This window comes from Dipodomys merriami, unplaced genomic scaffold (assembly GCF_024711535.1).
Source record: "Dipodomys merriami isolate MVZ:Mamm:240054 unplaced genomic scaffold, mDipMer1.0.p SCAF_524, whole genome shotgun sequence".
Taxonomy (NCBI): Eukaryota; Metazoa; Chordata; class Mammalia; order Rodentia; family Heteromyidae; genus Dipodomys; species Dipodomys merriami.
This window is the reverse complement of record NW_027206096.1, coordinates 204,746-222,079: the sequence shown is the minus strand read 5'-3', so window position 1 is coordinate 222,079 and position 17,334 is coordinate 204,746. Positions and strand designations below refer to the sequence as shown.

The 17,334-nt window shown below is 48.0% G+C and overlaps 1 pseudogene; it reads left to right on the top strand.

Annotated features, from left to right (window-relative positions):
• The first annotated feature begins 12,846 nt into the window (after positions 1-12,846).
• Positions 12,847-13,239, top strand: LOC138811402 (large ribosomal subunit protein eL33-like; annotated as a pseudogene).
• The last annotated feature ends 4,095 nt before the right edge of the window (positions 13,240-17,334 follow it).

Below are 17,334 nucleotides of genomic sequence, written 5' to 3'. Positions count from 1 at the left end.
ACACGCAGGTGGGCAGGAGCAGGCGGGCACACACAGGTGGGCACATGCAGGCGGACACATGCAGGTGGGCAGGAGCAGGCGGGCACGCGCTGGTGGGCACACAGGCGGACACACGCAGGCGGGCAGGAGCAGGTGGGCAGGAGCAGGCGGGCACGCGCTGGTGGGCACACAGGCGGACACACACAGGCGGGCAGGAGCAGGCGGGCACGCAGGTGGGCACGCAGGCGGGCTCCCGCCAATGACGCCGCTGGAGCCTGGCAGCTCCCGCGTGTTTAAAGCGTCATCAGCTGAACACACATTTCATCCTAGCCAACCGCAAATTCCAAGGAGGCTCTCTACTGACTATGTACTGCTGCTGCACCATGGTAAGATCAAAAGCCAAAACCCAAGTTGAAACCATCGCGAGTTGGGCAACCATGTGTATAGAAAGCAGTACCAACGGAAGGTAACACGCACTAACTTTGCAAGAGATTCATAATTTATGTGTTAAAATGTCTGCCTCTGGGGAGATGGGAAGTGGGAAATCGTCAGCAGCTCAAGCTCATAGTCCTGGTTCCTTGGGAGTCTAAGAATAGGAGGAACATAGTTTAAGGCCAGCCCAGGCAGAAATGTTCAGGAGACTTCTTCTCAACTCGTGTCCCGGCCCTGTGGTGTGCGCCTGTCATCCTAGTTATGCAGGTGGCTGAGATGGACGGGAGATTCCCAGCAAGCACAGGTAGAAAAGTCTGGAAGGCTCCATCTCAACGGGGGAAGCCAGGGCCTGGTGGCATGACAGGAAGCCTAACGCAGGCAAACGGTGGGCCGAGCACAGGCCTGGGCACGAAGTGAGACTCCACCTTGAAAATCAGCAGCAGCGACAGCAAATGAAGGGCGATAGTGGGGCTCTGCTGGCCTCCCGTTAGTTTGGGCTGAGAAAATGGAAATATACTTATCAACGCCCATGCCATCCTCGCCCGTGCTAGGCTTGTCCTCTGCCTACCGGCAAGAGTGCAGGACGGCACAGGGGCCGAGGTGGCGCATGGCTTCTGGTTAGACTTTCGGGTTTTATTTTGTTTTTTTGGGTTTTCTTTGCTGGTCGTGGGCCTGAACTCTGGGCCTGGGCGCTGTCCCTCAGCTCTTCAGCTCAAGGCCAGCGCTCTACCACTTGAGCCACAACACCATTTCCAGCTTTTTTTCCCTGCTTATGTGGTGTTGAGGAATGGAACCCAGGGCCTCATGCGTGCAAGGCAAGCCCCCTACCACTGAGCCACCTTCGGCAACTTTCCCAGCCAGAGCCAACAGGCCCTCTGCGAGCCTGAGGCCTTGGGGGTGACCTGCGACATGAACGAGGGGGGAGGGGCGTGCCCTGGCTCCCTAGAATCAAGCCCATGCGACACATAGTTTTGCTTAGCCTTGCGCAGGAATCCTCTGGTCCAGGAGCTCTGAAGGTTGAGTTAGGAATCAGCATGAGACACACCCAGTGCGTCTCGGCGGCCCTTCCCTGCAGAGGCGGCGCTGGAGCGGTGCGGCTGCGCCCTCTGGTGGTCAAGTGGGGAAGGACGCGCGCGCCCTCCTCGGTCACTCCATCCGGTCCCCAGCACCTCTCAAGGCAGGTGCTCTGTCCGCACCCGAGGCTCCTGGCCTCGGGGACAGAGCCAAGGCCACAGTGAGGCTCTCGTGGCTCTGAACGGGGAAGCCCAAGGTTTGAGTTCTAGCTCTGCCCCTTCTCAGCTGTCAGGCCTAGAGCAAGCTTTTTTTATTTGGGGGGGGGGACGGGAGTTGAGACCAGGTTTTGAGATGTAATCAAGGCTAGCCTCACACTTACAATCCTCCTTCCTCAGCCTCCTGAGTGCTAGATTTCAGGCATGACTGTCACAGCGTTTACTTACCTTGGAGACTCAGCTTTTTCATACGTAAAGCAATCAGGAATAATAAGCAGTGCCCTGCATGGATGTCTTAAAAGCATAGTTAGGTGAGAGGTGAGATGCATCATAGATTCTCTAAGTGAGAGGTAACTATGCATCTTCGTGATCTAGTAACAAATGATCAGACTCAGAAGGAAATATCAGCACGTTTGTGGGGGTATGTGCCAGGGAACGCTTCAGAAATGAGATATTCAAGGGTTAGAGGTGTAGCTCAAATTGTAGAGCATTTGCCTATCAATCATGAGGTCTTGACTTCAAGCCCCAATATTGCTAAATAAACACATAAGTACACGGAGTAAAATTTTGTATATATACATAAACACATACAGATACCCGAAGGAGGCAGCTCAACTGGGTTTGAAGGCTGAGTAGGAATCTAAGGATATCCTGGATGTGTGACTATGACAATAATGTGATAGTAAGCAGGACTATAACCCATGTGGGCAACTGTAAGTGGTTTGATTAGAATATTCCAGAATGGTTGTAAAACTCTGTTGATAAGGGGTTCCCAAGAGGTTTTGGGGCAGACTATCAAAGGTAGATGATGGACGCGCATGGAACAGAGTCTGTATAACCCTTTCTCATCCTGACTGCAACCCGACAAGGTAGACATCACCGTCCTGCTTCTGCACTGTAGAAAGCTGAGGCTCAGAGAGGTTCCATTCTTGCCAGGAGCCACACAGCTAATGTGAGCCACGCTAAGATCCCTGCAGAGTTGCAGTCCAGTCTAGTTGGCCAGCTCCTTTCAATGTCACTGCTCATTACCGGTGGTTTTTTATATCCTCCTAGCTCAATTTTGGTAGGCCTAGGATATATATAAAATTTTATTTATTTATTTTTTGGTCCAGTCATGGGGGTCTGAACTCTGGGCCTGGGCGCTGTCCCTCAGCTCTTCAGCTCAAGGCTAGCACTCTACCAATTGAGCCACAGGGCTGCTTCCGGCTTTTTTCTGCTTATGTGGTGCTGAAGAATCAAACCCAGGGCCTCATGCATGCAAGGCAAGCACTCTACCACTGAGCCACCTTCCCAGCCCCAGGTCAAGGATATTTAGAAGCACCCATTTCTTCTAGATTCTTCAGTTTATGTTTTCAAAACATTCCATAATGAAAGGCTAAAATATGCATAATGATTCTTTGAATTTCATTGGTATTTGTCATGTGATTCCCTTTTTTATATTTAGTTTTATTGACTCTTCTTTTTTGATTAGTTTGGGGATGGGTTTTTAAATCTTATTTATCTTTTCAAAGAACCACCTGTTTCACTTATTTGGTTGTGTTGTTCTTTTAGTCTCCATTTAGGTCATTTCTGCACTAATTTTGATCATTTCTTTACTGATTTGAGATTTGACCAGCTCTTGTGTAGCTGAGCTTGAGCTGCATCATTACTTGTTGGAGTGCTCTCTCTCTCTCTCTAGGTCTGAGACTGGGACTCGAACTTGGTACCTATTGCTCTCGCTCACTGGCTAGCGCTCTACCAAACCCTTTCCGACTTCTTAAAAAAGGCACTCATAGCTCCAGCCCCACCCCTGCTGTGTGCAGAAGCTTCTAGGAGGCCGCTGCTTTCCTAACATCTTCCCTGACTCGCCGATTGTTCAAAAGTGTATTTTTCGACCTCCATGTGTATGAAGTTTCTGCATTTGCCTTACTATTGGTTTCTATTTTTAATTCCATGACAGCCTATTACGATTTAGGAAATTTTGTTAAGACTTGCTTTCTGGCCTTTATGGAGACGTCCTCTGGCTGCCAGCGGACGGAATGCACGGCAGCTCTGTGAAATCCTTTGGGCCGAGGGCACCATTACAGTCTCAGATTTCTGTTTTTCCTTTGTTTTTAGTTCTGAGACCAACACTTGAACTCAGTACCTGCTGCTTTTGCTCATTAGCTCCTGCTCAACTCACAGAGCCACACCTCCAAACATTTTTAAATTGTATCTTTGGTCTCGATGACAGCCTGCTGATGAGTGAGATACAGGCCGCCCGCCATTGTGACATCTGAAGGACCCGCCCTTCAACAAGAGCTCTATTCTTCCCAGGAACCACACTACCCCCTCCACCCCACCCCTGCCACCCGTACCTCAGTGTACTTCCTGCCCCGAAGGCTTCCTCCTGTCTCCTCAACGGCCTCAGGTCAGGAAGTCCTCAGGTGCATCGCTGCCGCTCACCTCTCACCTGCGGCCGGCCGGGCTCTGCACGCGAGCGGACCCCACGTGGAAGGCACGTGGCATGGAGCTGTTGTGTCTCCTCAGGTCCTGCAGCCTTAGTCTTTGCTCGACCTTTATGACCTTGACATTTTGGATGAGCATCAACCGTCTGTAGACCTCCCCCACTTGAGGACATCCTTTGCCACCCTGTGATTCTATTCAGGGCCCTATCTTTGGCAGGAATATTCCAGAAGTGCTACTCAACCAGCAGTAGTTTCAACTTGTCCCACGATGGGATGGTGGGGAGGTATGCACATTGTTCCTCTGCACTGGTGGCCAATCACGGTCGCCCAGAGACAGCAGGGCCAGCAGGTGGTGCTGCTGGGTTGAACCTGCGCCAGACAAATCAGCTCTGAGAGGAGCAGAGTGCAGGACAAGGTGGGACTGTGGGGACGGAGCTGCAGGGGGTGGGTTCACCAAAAAGCGTTCTGCTGTGTACTGTAAACATGTACATGCACACCAGGGAATGCATCAATATGCATGCACATAATCACCTATAGCCATACATACACACACACACCAGCACATACACACACAAGTATATCAATATGGATGTACATAATCCCATATATACATACACACATGCATACCAGCAAATACACATACCACCAGCACATTCACACACATGAATGTATCAATATGCATCACATAATCACATATATATACACACATGCATAATAGCAACTACACACCCATCAGCATATTCATATATACACACACGAGTATATCAATATGCATGCACATAATCACATATATACATACATATACATATGCACACATGCATACGTGCCAGTACATCGACGTACACTCAACACACACACACACACACACACACACACACACACACACCCCAATGATTTATTAGGCAGGCATGGTAGTGCACACCTGTAATCCCAGCGTTGCGGTTGAGGCAAGATCACAGAGTCAGAGGCAGCCTGGGTGGCACAGTGATACCGTGCTTTACAAAACAAAAACTCAAATACTGTATAACTAATGTGTGCAATGCAGACGTGCAGTCAATACAGGCTGCACATGTGTGTGCAGATGTATGTGCACTTGACACTCAGGAGCGCGCTCTGCTCTTGAGGATCAGGAGGGCGGAAGCTCCTCTCACCCAGGCCCCAGCCCCTCCCCACAGTCCTCCCTCCCAGCAGTCCCCCCTCCCCCACAGCCTTCCCCCCTCCCCAACAGTCCCCCCTCCCCAACAGTCCCCCCTCCCCACAGTCCTCCCTCCCCCACAGCCTTCCTCCCCAACAGTCCTCCCTCCCCACAGTCCCCCCTCCCCACAGTCCTCCCTCCCAGCAGTCCCCCCTCCCCCACAGCCTTCCTCCCCAACAGTCCCCCCTCCCCACAGTCCCCCCTCCCCACAGTCCTCCCTCCCAGCAGTCCCCCCTCCCCCACAGCCTTCCTCCCCAACAGTCCTCCCTCCCCACAGTCCTCCCTCCCCACAGTCCTCCCTCCCCAACAGTCCCCCCTCCCCAACAGTCCCCCCTCCCCACAGTCCTCCCCCACAGCTCTCCCCCCCAGCCCTCCCCTAAGCCCTCCCCAGCAGCAGTCACCCCTCCCCCACAGCCCTCCTCTGCAGCAGAGCTGAGTGTGCACAGCACTGCGTGTGAGGAGTGTGAGCAGCCGGACCAGGCCACATGCTCCTCGAAGGCCGTGAGCACGCTGGGGCCTGGAGCCCGGCCCCACTCCGGCACTTACTGGCTTGGCCGTGATGGTTCTCTCCTCCCTCCTCTCATGTGCTTTTCAACGGTACTGGAATCCCCTCTTTAGAGACTGTTTCAGGCCTGGCGCCAGTGGCTCAGGCCTGGCATCCTAGCTACTCAGGAGGCTGAGATCTGAGGATCACGGTTCAAAGCCAGCCCGGGTAGGAAAGTCCATGAAACTTTTTTTTTTTTTTTTTTGTCGGCCATGGGGCTTGAACTCTGGGCCTGGGCGCTGTCCCTCAGCTCTGCAGCTCAAGGCGAGCGCTCTACCACTTGAGCCACAGTGCCACTTCCGGTTTTCTGGTGTTTTATTGGAGATAGGAGTCTCACGGTCTCTCCTGCCCGGGCTGGCTTTGAACCGTGATCCTCAGATCTCAGCCTCCTGAGTAGCTAGGATTACAAGCGTGAGCCACCAGCACCTGGCCAGTCCATGAAACTCTTACCTCCAATAAACCACTAAAAAAACTGGAAGTGGCGCTGTGGCTCAAGCGGTAGAGCGCAGGGACAGCACCCAGGCCCAGAGTTTAAGCCCCACGATTGACAAAAATAAAGAATGTTTCTGGGCCCCCCGCCCACCCCAGGTGATGCATTATTTCTTGCTTTCATACTCAAGAAAAGCAGCGTTTTTCCTTCCTCTCCAAGAGCGCAGATTCTGAACACATCAGCACAAACAGTATCATGACTTGGTGGATATTCTTCAGTTTAGCCATGAAGTGCTTTCTTCTACAACTTTATAGATTATAGAGATTGACTCACATTTTGTCTCTTACCGTCTGCTTGTTACCAAACCCACAAAAAACTTGAAAACCATTCTTTGATGAGGGAGGCATTCCATTTCTCATTGTGTGTGTGTGTGTGTGTGTGTGTGTGTGTGTGTGTGTGTGTGTGTTTACTCTTGGATCACTATGAGGCCTTTTATAGTTGGACCTTATTTTATTTGGACCTTGTGTCGCTAGCTCTTTGTTGCTGCAGCAAAATATCCTAGGAAACCAGCTTGAAGGAGGAAAGGTTTCCTTTGGCTTGTGCTTAGAAATTTCAGTTTAAGGTGCCTTGGTCCCGCACTGTACATCACGGCAGAGCAAAGCTGTTGTGTCCTGGTGGCCAGGAAGCAGAGAGAAGGAAGGCGGGGCTGCAGAGAGGAGGTGGTCCCTGGGGACTCGCTCCCATCTGCGGGGTTCCAGGGCCCTGTAGAGACTTGCAACTGAATTTGTTGTTGTTGTCAATCGTGGGGTTTTTACTCAGAGCCTGGACCCTGTCCCTGAGCTTTTTCCACTCAAGGCTAGCTCTCTATCACTCTGAGCCACAGCACCACTTCTGGTTTTCTGGTAGTTAACTGGAGATCAAGAATCTCATGGATTTTCCTGCTGGGGCTGGCTTCTAACCACGATTCTCAGATCTCAGCCTCCTAGGTAGTTAGGATTATAGGTGTGCGCCACCTGGTTTCAACTGAATTTTTATTAGACTTATTTAGCTTTTCATTTCCAAGTTTCTTCAGAACTTCTGTATCTTTACCGAGTTCTTCTTTTATGTCCTGCATTGTCTTCTTCATTTCATTTAACTCTGTGTTCTCTCTTTAGGCATTTATTCCTGTTTTCTTTAATTTTACTGATCATTCTTGTAATCATTTCCTAAAATTCTTGCTTTAACATGTCATTCACATTCACCTTGCTATTGTTAGTATTTGCTGCTGTGGAGTTTTTGACTTTTTGAGGAGTCATGTTGCCTTGTTTTTCCACCCACATTTTTTGTCTCTGCATTGGGTTTTATCTGAGTCCTAGTAATTGCTTGAGTTTTTTGTTTTTGTTTTTGGCCAGTCCTGGGGCTTGAACTCTAGGCCTGGACATTGTCCCGGGGCTCCTTTTGCTGAAGGCTAGCACACTACCACTTGAGCCACAGTGCCATTTCTAGTCTTTTCTTGATTAATGGGAGATAAGAGTCTCAACTTTCTGGCCCACATTAGCTTCAAATCATGATCCTCAGATCTCAGACTCTTGAGTAGCCAGGATTACAAGTGTGAGCCTCCAGTGCCTGGCTGGTTGAAAGTTGTAATCACCTCTTTCTTTATTCTCAGTGTTCTGGTAGAAGACTGCAGTGACCTAATTAAAGTGTTATTACCACTGGGTTAGATGTGTTACTCCTATTTAAGTTCTGGTACTGGCAAAAACAAAAATGTGATATGAATGTTAAGAAATATTTGAGCAGAAGAAGAGAGGGATAATGCAGTCAAGAACTCAGGTTATAGCCTACAAACTTGAGAGGAGTGAGGGTAGTGGTAGTGGGGGGAGGGGGGTGGGAATGTTGACAGGGTGACCAAACCTCACATACACATGCAAAACATGAATTCCAGACAGGGAGCCTGGCGCCTAGTCCTCCTTTTATTAGGAACCCATTCCAGTCTGAAAGCTGTGGTGTGAGGGGTGAGGCTGGGCGGGGACTGGCAGCGCTTGGGGCTGGGAAGGAAAGTATCTTGGGATAGAGACTGGGAATATCCCACAGCAGCCAGAAAACTGAACAGACCAAAACCAGCCATGGCCAAAGGGGCCGTGACAGACTCATCTCAGTCCTGACTGCTTTAGCACTCAGGTTCCCAATCAGGACTCAGTCCCCAAGACAGGCCGCTGGGAGCCTGCAGGCAGCTGTGGGCTATGAAACAGTAACATCAGTTAGACACAGACACTCCGGTATGAGGAAGCTCTGGATACACACTGCTCTAGGAACACTACTCAAACCATGAGACTGGGACCACGACCTGCTCAGGTCTCACAGCTGCTTCCTTGAGTGTTCAGAGGGTGGAGAGTCACAGATAGCTCACTAATACAAAATTGTCTTTTTTTTTTTTTTTGCCAGTCATGGGGCTTGAACTTGGGGCCTTGGCACTGTCCTTGAGCTTCTTTTGCTCAAGACTAGCACTCTACCACTTAAGCCATGGAGCCACTTCCGGCTTTTTGTTTTTGTGGTACTGAGGAATTGAACCCAGGGCTTCATGCATGCTAGGCAAGCACTCTACCACTGAGTCACATTCCCAGCCCCCCAAACTGCCTTTCTGATATATAAAATTATAGCAACCTCTGGCTTCCCTGACGTTGCTATGTACCTGTTAATTCCGAAACAGTAAGACTGTGTGACAGATAGAGGGAAAGCAGAGCTCATGCTCAGAGGGCTGGGCTGTTTTCTGCAAGACAACCACGGGCAGGCTGGATCAGCAGTGGGAGTACAGAGGCACCTCTGGAAAATAAAGCCAAAGAGCACTTAGCCTCAAGTAGTTACCAGGCTGGGGTGTTAATGGATTTGCGTGGTGCCAAAGTTGGCACTGGGTCAGCGAGATCAGGCTTCTCAGCAAAGAAAGCGGCTGCAGTGTCAGCCAAGAGATTGCAAATCTGCAAAGTTAGAATTGCTGAAAGGTGCTGGGTCAGCCAGTCACAGAGCTGTGCGTCCACGGGGCAGGTGGCTGGATGTGGGAGTCAGGGCAGGCTGGCTCAGAGGAGATACTTCTAACTGGAGCCAGACACTGCGGTCACCTGCTCAGCGCTGAGCCTTTGCAGGCTAGGGGCAAGCAGCCGGGCCGCCATCGGGGGTGGGTGACCCAGGGGGTGAGCCGATTCTTCCCCACACTAGCGCTCTGCTTTTTCCTTTGCACTGGGCCCTGCGGGTGAAGCCGTGCGCTGTCCTTGTTGCTGGGTGACGCTGCATCCCCAACCCTGGCCTCAGGTGTCTTAAAGGGCGAACTTTAGTGAGAGGAAGAGGACGTGGAGCAGCGGTCTGGGGACCCTGCAGCCTTGAGTTCCAGTGTTGCAGCGACTGTCTGCTAGCAGAGCTGGGGCAGGTGGTGTGGCTTCTCTCAGCCCCAGTGTCTTCATCTGTGAACGGCCCTGCTTGCTGACGCCAGGCTCCTTGAGGGTGGAGGCTCAGCTCCCTTCTGTATCTTGAGTGAAATTCCGCTGGGCAGCATTCATGTAGCAGCAGTGAAGACTTGCTGATGGCTTGAAACCAGAGCTGATGGCGGGGTGGGGGTGGGGGTGGAATCTCCCAGGCTGGGCCTGCTATTGTTAGGCTGAGTGGGACAGAAGCTGTTAGGCTATGCCAGGCTCTGACCCACTCCATTTTGTTTGTAAATCAACACTTCGAACCTCAGCTACTCCATCTTGATGCTAAGAGACCTGCCCCGAGCCTAGCTCTCTTGAGCTGTCCAATGAGGGTCACGACTTTTACTTTGGAAGACTGAGGAACATACGGGACGAGAACCACACTGCCTGCACATCTCATGGAAGGCCGGCAGGTGGAAGCTGTGGTGGTGAAGGATGCTGGGTGTCCTGTTTCGGTCTGGTCAGGCCCATCAGGCCTATGATGGGCCAAAGGCAGAGACCAGGACGCCTCCTTCCCACAGGTCATCCTCTTGACCCACGCACACAGGGATTTCCAAGAGACTGGATTTTAACTTAATCTCAGGAAGCTTTGCAGAGTTGAGATACGTTCTGGCTTAAAAATTCTTATTTTTGTCACTGGTGCTTATTGGTCCATTTCCTGGTAAAAGCAGGGAAAATACTCAAAAGATGGGACAAGACGCAAACATGCCCTAGATAGATCTGAGCCTGGGAAGAACTGCTTCGAGGGTCTGCAAAGGTGGGTTGAGCGGGAACTCAGGACAGCCTCACACCTCTGATTTAGTGTCCTGCCACTGGTAAAATGATGTAATCGGCAGGTTTTAAGACCCCTCCCCAGCCCGGTCCTTGTCTAGGAATGTTTCCTGGTCATCTGGAGAGGCTCGTTCTCCAGCCTGTGTTCTTGGGAGTGTAGGGATGCGGCTGGGTCCAGGACAGGATGTTCAGACTGATCTTGCAGGTCTTGGCGGGTGAGGATGAGGATAACAGCTTCCTAAGGATGAGAATCGGGGCTGTTACAAGTCTTCGGGAACCATCATGGCTGGAAGCTGGGAAGACCAGATGCATCTGGATCGGGACCTGGCTGAAGGCTGGGTGTTGAAAAAGCCTCTCTCCTTATTGAGCAGTGAATAGATGATGACATCACTGCATTTGGTTTTGATTTATATTAAAGAAGTTCCGGACACACAGGACAGAACAGGAGAAGTTCCAGACACACAGGACAGAACAGGGTACTGAAACCTGTGTGCTTATTATCCATCTTCAACAGTAATCAGCGTTGTGTCTCACGCACATATTATCTTCCCTCTATTCTTCTTCAATACACTTTTAATTTTTGTGCCAGTCCTAGGGCTTGACCTTAGGGCCTGGAAACTGTCTCGGAGCTTTTTGTTTCAGGATACCACTCCACTGCTTGAGCTATAGCTCAACTCTCAGCTTTTTTTTTTTTTTTTTGGCTATTTGGAGGTAAGAGTCTTATGGACTTTCCTGCCTGGGTTGGGTTTGAGCCAAGATCTGAGGCTCTCGGCCTCTTGAGTAACTAGGATTATAGGCTTGAGCTACCACGGGTGCCCTGATGAATATATTTTATTTTTATTTTTATTTTTTGTGCCAGTCCTGGGCCTTGAACTCTGGGCCTGGGTACTACCCTGAGCTGCTTTTGGTCAAGGTTAAGGCTTTACCACTTGAGCCATAGTGTCACTTGTGGCTTTGTCTATGATTTAATTGGAGCTAAGAGTCTCACAGACTTTCCTGCCTGGGATAGCACTGAACCTCAATTCTCAGATCTCAGCCTCCCGAGTAGCTAGGATTAGAGGCGTAAGCCACTGGCACCTGGCCTGAGTTTTTTTACTCCAGGTTAGCTCTCTACCATTTGAACTACAGCTCCACTTTGGCTTTTGATGGTTAACTGGAGATAAGAATCTTGCAGACTTTCCAGCCCAGGCTGGCTTCAAACTGATAACCTTAGATCTCAGCCTCCTGAGTAGATAGGATTACAGGTGTGCGTCACTAGTGCTCACCTCATTTTTTTTTTTTAAGGCAAATCTCAGACATCAGTTTGCCTGTAGCTGAAGAGCTGGCACCTGAGGCCCTGGAGCTGTTGAGGCTTGTTGCTGTAGGGCGGTGGGTTCTGGCACTCATGGCCAAATAAGAGCTATAACACTAAAGGGAACCACCTGATGTTAACTGCAGCTCTACTTGCTGAAGATAACCAAGGCTACCACAATTCCTGAATAGAGCAAGGAACCCCAACCAGGTGACATGGAAAACTATGGTTAGTGAGGAAATTGTATTCTTGAAAAGTGCCAAGTGAGTGCCATTTTGTGTCTTTATAACAAAATAAAGTGGTGCTGGGAAGGTGGCTCAGTGGTAAAGCACTTGCCTTGCATGCCTGAGGCCCTGGGTTCAATTCCTCAGCACCACATAAGAAAGAAAAATGTCGGAAGTGTCACTGTGGCTCAAGTGGTAGAGCACTAGCCTTGAGCTGAAGAGCTGAGGGACAGCGCCCAGGCCCAGAGTTCAGGCCCCACGACCGGACCCCAAAAAAAACCCAAAAAACAAAATAAAGTGAAGTTACATTTGCTCAGTTGCTAAATTTAATTATTCCACATCATATATGTCAAAACATCATACTGTACATGATAAACAATTTTATCTGTAAGTATTTTTATTTTTTGCCAGGGGTCTTGGACTCAGAGCCTGGACACTGTCCCTGAGCTTCTAGCACGCTACCACTTGAACAACAGTGCCAGTTCTGGTTTTTTCTGTTTATGTGGTACTGAGGAATTGAACCTAGAGCTTCATGCATGCTAGGCAAGCACTCTACCACTAAGCCACATTCCCAGCCCTGTAAATATTTTTAAAATATAGGGAAAAAAATTAAAAAGTGTTAATGGGCTGCAGGTATGGTGTGGTGGTAAAGTGACCTGTAGTAAGCCTTCAGTACAAACCCTAGTAATGCCAAAGATAATAAAAAGGTCTTGAAGCACCTACATAAAATAGAAGACAAATTGTTATTGTTGTTATAATAATCATTATTGTTATTATTTTGAGAGAAAGTCTCCTTATGTCACTTAAGATTTATGATCCTCTTGACTAAGCTGAGATTACAGGTCTGCACCGCCATACCCAGCTGAAGGTTGTAGACAGGCTTTCCTCTCTCCGCCATCTTGGAGCCTGTGGAGGCCAGCTGGGAACAGGACTTCTAAAAGGCAAAATGTCTGGAAGGCTGTGGTGCAAGGCCATTTTCACTGGCTATAAGTGGGGTCTCGGGAACCAAAGGGAGCACACGGCTCTCCTTAAAATTGAAGGCGTTTATGCCCGAGGTGATACCAATTTCTACTTGGGCAAGAGATGTGCTTATGTATATAAAGCAAAAAAACAACAGTGACTCCTGGCGGCAAGCCTAACAAAACCAAAGTAATCTGGGGAAAGGTAACGTGTGCCTATGGAAACAGTGGCATGGTTTGTGACAAATTCCGAAGCAACCTTGCTGCTAAGGCCATTGGACACAGAATCCATGTGATGCTGAACCCCCCCAGAATTTAACTAATGAAAATTAAATAGAGGAAATCTGTGCTCTTATAAAAAAAAAAAAGAAACAATAATAATTAAGGGGCTGGCAGCTGGTACAAGTAGTAGAATGCTTAATTAGCAAGTGTGAAACCTTCAGTTTAATCCCCAGTACCTCCCAGAAAAAAAAAAAAGTGGTATATTTTACGGAAGAGATTTAAGAGATATGAATGAAAAGTATGAGATGAGAGAGAAGACCTAGATCCTCTGTGTGTGTATGTGTACATATGTATGTATATGTGTTTAGTATGTGCGCCGATGTATATGTGTATGCATGTATACAGGTGCATATGTACATGCATGCACGTGTGTGTGTGTGTGTGTGTGTGTGTGTGTGTGTGTGTGATATCTCCTGGAAGGTTACATATCCCATGAACCTGAGGTATGAAGCAGAAACTATGAGACTCAGTTGGTGAACTCAAGGAGAAACAGCAGCTTGGAGTGGAGGACTGTGGCAGCCATTTCCTGAAGGCACAAGAAGCACTAAACAACAGAACAGCTGCACTGCTCCACAAAATAGAACAGATGCTACATGAGATGAAACCAGAAAAGAGGCCAGTGTCGACATCATGGTTGGCGAGTGACTCACTTGCCATCTCCAACCAAGCAGGGAAAAGGGCTGACGAATATTCCCACTATACACCCCACGCACAGGGTCCCAGAATGCACTTAGGGTGTCTGAGTGTGGAGCATTGCTGAACATTATTATAACGCACAGGGTCCCAGAATGCACTTAGGGTGTCTGAGTGTGGAGCATTGCTGAACATTATTATAACCAACCTCATTCCAAGGGCACCTGAGGACATTACCCACATGGGTCCAAGTAGGCAGGTTCAGAGGATAACCACTGGTGACAGACGACCACAGTCACATCCCTGAGGGGCAGTAGCCAACTGGGCAGGCCCCTTAAGGCCTGGAAGTAAAACAGCAAGGGCAAGTTTCACCTCCCAGCAAACAGCAGCTAAAGACTTCTTATCTTAGACGCCCCAGTAGCTTGTGTGGACAAAGCTATTGATGGTATCCTGCTATACGTAAATATTCCTACACCAGTGGTATGAAATGGCTCATCAACTTACCTAATACAAACTTACCTAACACAATGAGAATACAGAGAATAAACTATTGGGAAGATTTCAGACATCTAAAAGCCCCAAACCACAAAGTCTTCAAAAAAGAGTAAAATCCTCCACATATAAGTAAGCAAGAAAACACATTATCTACCAAAACAGCAATCATACTGCAAAAGATCAGAGCAATAGCAAAGTAGAAGAAATCCCATACACTGAGCTCAAAGGTTGATTGATAAGAATGTTCAATGAAGGGGGGCAGGGAGAGGCTGGGAAGGGATGTGAAGGGTAAACAAAGGAGGAGGCTGCAATGCTTGATAAGAAATGTACTCATTATCTTGCCCATGTAATTGTAACCCCTCTGTACAGTATGTTCACAATAAATAAAAAAAAAGAATGTTCAATGAAATCAAAGAGGAACTTTACAGGTGACTACATGAACATAAAGAATATACAAAGAAAAGAATTCAATGAGAACAGACACAAAGCTAAGTAAATTACAAATGAACACAAATGAAAAGCTAAATGAATTCTCGGAAAAAGTAGGCAGAACAACTAAATGAGATCAAAGGCAAAGATAAACAATAAAAAAGAAAGTCAATACAAGATAGGGAAAAAAAGATCTCAATAAACAGATGGAAATCCTCAAAAACAATCAAACTGAAGGCCAAGAGCTAAAAAAAATAAAGCGGAAAGCCTCTCTGGAAGAGTATGTAATATGGAACACAGAATTTCTGGCCCTGATGATAGAGTAAGTGTACTAGATAGGGTAGAAGAAAATACACACAGAAAAAGATAAAAAAGAAATATGGAAGAGTTCGAAAGAACTTTAGAACACAATTAAAAGACCAAATTTATGTCGTATGGGTATTTTAGAAGAAGGAAAGAGGATAATTAAAGCATAGAAAATATATTCAATATAGGAATAAGAGCAATAACATGTATCTTCCCAAAATCTTGATGAAGACAAGCCCACCCTGACATAAGAGGATTTTAGGACACTCAACAGAGCAGAACAGCACAGAAGCTCTCATCAACACATTATAGTTAAAACTCAAGCAAAAAAAAAAAAATCAAGGAATACTAAAAGCTGAAAGGAACATGAGAAAGACCACTCATACCTCAGAACGGCAGCAGAAGGCCAAGAGAAAAAAACTCATAAAGTTTCTGTTGAGAAACCATAAAATCAAGGAGGGATTGCAATGATGTATCCTTGGTACTGCTTTATACTTCTCAATTCTAGCCATATCAATGGGCTCAACTCTTCAATCAAAAGACAGCATAAACAGTAACTCCTCTGTAACTCCACCTTTATAATAACAATTTAAAATAATTAAGAAAAGACATAGAATGGTAAGTTGAATCAAAACCAATCATCTGTTGTTTACAAGAGACACATCTATCTGATTAAAAATAAACCCTGGCTTAGGATAAGAGGCTGGAAAACAGTCTTATAAACAAATAGACCCTCAAAGCAGTCAGGAATAGAGATGTTTATATTCCACAAAGTAAGTTTCAAAGTAGACTAGTCAGAAAAGATAAAGACGGCCACTTTATAAAATAAAGGGAACTGTCCACCACAAAGGCCCACAGTGGCTCCCGCCTGTCCTCCTGGCTACTCAGGAGGCTGAGATCTGAGGATCGCGGTTCAAAGCCAGCCCGGGCAGGAGAGTCTGGGAGACCCTTAGCTCCAATCACCCGCCAGAGCACCGGAAGTGGCGCTGTGGCTCCAGCGGCAGAGCTGAAGAGCTGAGGGTCAGGCCGGGGAAGCACTCACCAGTGGCAAAGGCGCGAAGTCTGAGGTGGGGTCCTCCGGCTTCCAACCGAGGAGGCAGAATGACCCAGAAAGAGAAGAGGGAGGCGGGGTCCAGCCACTCCCGACTCTGCTCCCTGCCCGTCTTCAGCACCACGGGTAAGAAAAAGCTTATTAAGGGCGGGGAGAGCAGGCTGGCGCCCGCACAGGAGCACAGGACGGAGGCGTGCGCATGCGCGGCCGGGAAGGCGCTCAAGAAGAAGAACAGGGCATGCGTGGTGAGCCGGCTGGCGGAGGGAAGGCGGGAGGCGGGCCACAGCGGATGCGGAAGTGACCTCAGAGCCTGGGATCCTGTGCTGACTCTGTGAGTCAGGTGATTGACAGTCCAGAGATGACAGGCTTCAGGCAGGTGAAGAGGAAGGGGCGGGCCTGTTCTCCTGGGCAGACCTAACAAAGATAAATAACAATGAACGAAACATTGAAGTGAATAAATAAATAGATCCCCCATAGAATTATTTTTTGGAACGTCTTATCCAAATTAGAATCACTTAGTCGATGTATACACATATGGCTAGAATGTTCTAGAAAAAGATCAGTTTTATATTTATAGGGCTTCCCTATAGAATAATGAATTCACTATTTGACTAATGTCTACAAGTGTTTATTCTTTTATCTTTTCCTAGTACATTACGAAACTTTTCAGAAAGGTTAAAATTTGCAATAATTTCCTAGTGAACACTCACTGCCTACATTCTACCAGCTGTCGTTTGGATATGGTTTGATTATATCCTTCAAGGGTGCAGGTGCTGGAAGCTTGGTGCTCAAAAGTGTCAGTGCTGGATCCTGTGGGAGGAGATGGGACCAGGGCAGTGCCAGTGGAAGGGATCAGCTGACCAATATCCTGAATGGTACACTTCAGTTGTTGTTATTGTTTTTTATCACATGCCAATCTGGCTACCATCTAACAATGCATCTTGCTCTTTATGTATCTCAAATTAAATTGCAGACACTTGTACTGTGTACTTATCCCCAAGTGCTTCACCATTCAGCTTTCCCTTAGCCTTTGTGGCAAATTTTACATGACAAAGTACACACATCTTTAGTGTATGTTGTCTGAATCAGATAAATATTAATTCAAAACTCCATAGCAATATAAAATACCCTCATCCCTCCAGAAAACCCATCATGCCCTCGTCTAGAGGGAGTCCCAGTATTGTGTTTTTCTACCATAGACTATTTTTCTGTGATAAA